Consider the following 1643-nt stretch of genomic DNA (forward strand, 5'->3'; position numbering starts at 1 on the left):
TTCCCCCATACCCATAAAATGAAATGTATGACAAAAAAAAAAAAGATAAATTTACCTTGCTGCATTTCTTCCGGCTCTTCACGTTCTGAGTTCAAATTTCACCGAGGTCGACTTTGCTTTCCATCCTTTCGTAGTCGATAAAATAAGTATCAGTTGAACATTAGGGGTCGATGTATTTCGACTTCGCCCCTACCCCGAACTTACTGGCTTTGTATCAAAATTTAAAACCAATATATAAATAAGACGCTGAGGATTGCAAAATTGTTAACGCACCGTACGAAATGCCTTTTAGTTACTAAATTCTATGTTCTGATTTCAAATGCTGCCGAGGCCACATTTACCTTTCATCATTCTGGGTCCAAGAGAATCAAGTATCAATCATCATGTAAATGAGTTGATTGCCTTCAGGCAACCTATTTTAGGGGTCATTATATAAATCAAAGGAAGGCAGGGAACCCCAGAATCGTTAGCCCATCAGGCAGTATGGTTTGCTGCTTTTCGTCAGGTCTTTATGTTCTAAGCTCAAATTCTGCCGTAGTCGACTTTACCTTTCATCTTTTCGGGGTTGCAAAAATAAGTATCAGTTGAACACTAGGGTCAATGTAATCGGCTAGCCCCCACTCCCACAAAATTTCAAGCCTTGTGCCGATAATAGAAAGGACTATGTGCATTAAAGCGGCAAGCTGGTCGAATCATTAGCGCGTTCGGATAAAACGCTTCGTAGGGTTTTCAAATTCCGGCCAAATTAACTTTGCCTTTCATTCTTTAGATACCGATACAATAAGTTCTACTCAAAGTGCTACTGGTATTGAAATAATCAACTTGCTCCCCTCCTCTCAAAATTGCTAGCCTTGAGTCAAAATTAGAAAGAATTGTATATATCATTATCAGGCGTAGGAGGGGCTGTGTGGCAAGTAGCTTGCTTACCATCCACATGGTTCCAGGTTCAGTCCCACTGCGTGGCACCTTGGGCAAGTGTCTTCTACTATAGCCTCGGGTCGACCAAAGCCTTGTGAGGTGAGTGGATTTGGTAGACGGAAACTGAAAAGAAGCCCGTCGTATATATATATATATATATATATATATATATATATATATATATATGTGTGTGTGTATGTATGTATCTGTGTGTATGTGTTTGTGTGTCTGTGTGTGTACCCCCAGCATCGCTTGACAACCGATGGTGGTGTGTTTACCGATAGAATAAGTGCTAGGCTTACAAAGAATAAGTCCTGGGGTCGATTTGCTCGACAAAAGGTGGTGCTCCAGCACAGCCACAGTCAAATGACTGAAACAAGTAAAAGAGTAATAAAAGAGAAAGATGAAACCGGTTCTATTTGGTTTAATCAATCTCTAAGTTCAGAAACCTTTACACAACCTCTGATGTTTTCTTTGAAAAGATATGTCTTCTATACGAAATTTCAGTTATTTGCTGTAGAATTTTCATTTTTACTTTATATTTGGATACTTTGGACATAAACGTTCCTATTCATGAAAAAAAAAAAGCGGACGGAGCATATTTCAATTCAGAGGAGTGTCGTGGGGATAGTGGATGTTGTGACATGCAAAACAGTAATGCAAAATTTACCTCTTTAAAGTGCTTTGTTTCCTTTATCAATTTAAAAACTCGTTTTCAACAGCTG

This window comes from Octopus bimaculoides, chromosome 5 (assembly GCF_001194135.2).
Source record: "Octopus bimaculoides isolate UCB-OBI-ISO-001 chromosome 5, ASM119413v2, whole genome shotgun sequence".
NCBI lineage: Eukaryota > Metazoa > Mollusca > Cephalopoda > Octopoda > Octopodidae > Octopus > Octopus bimaculoides.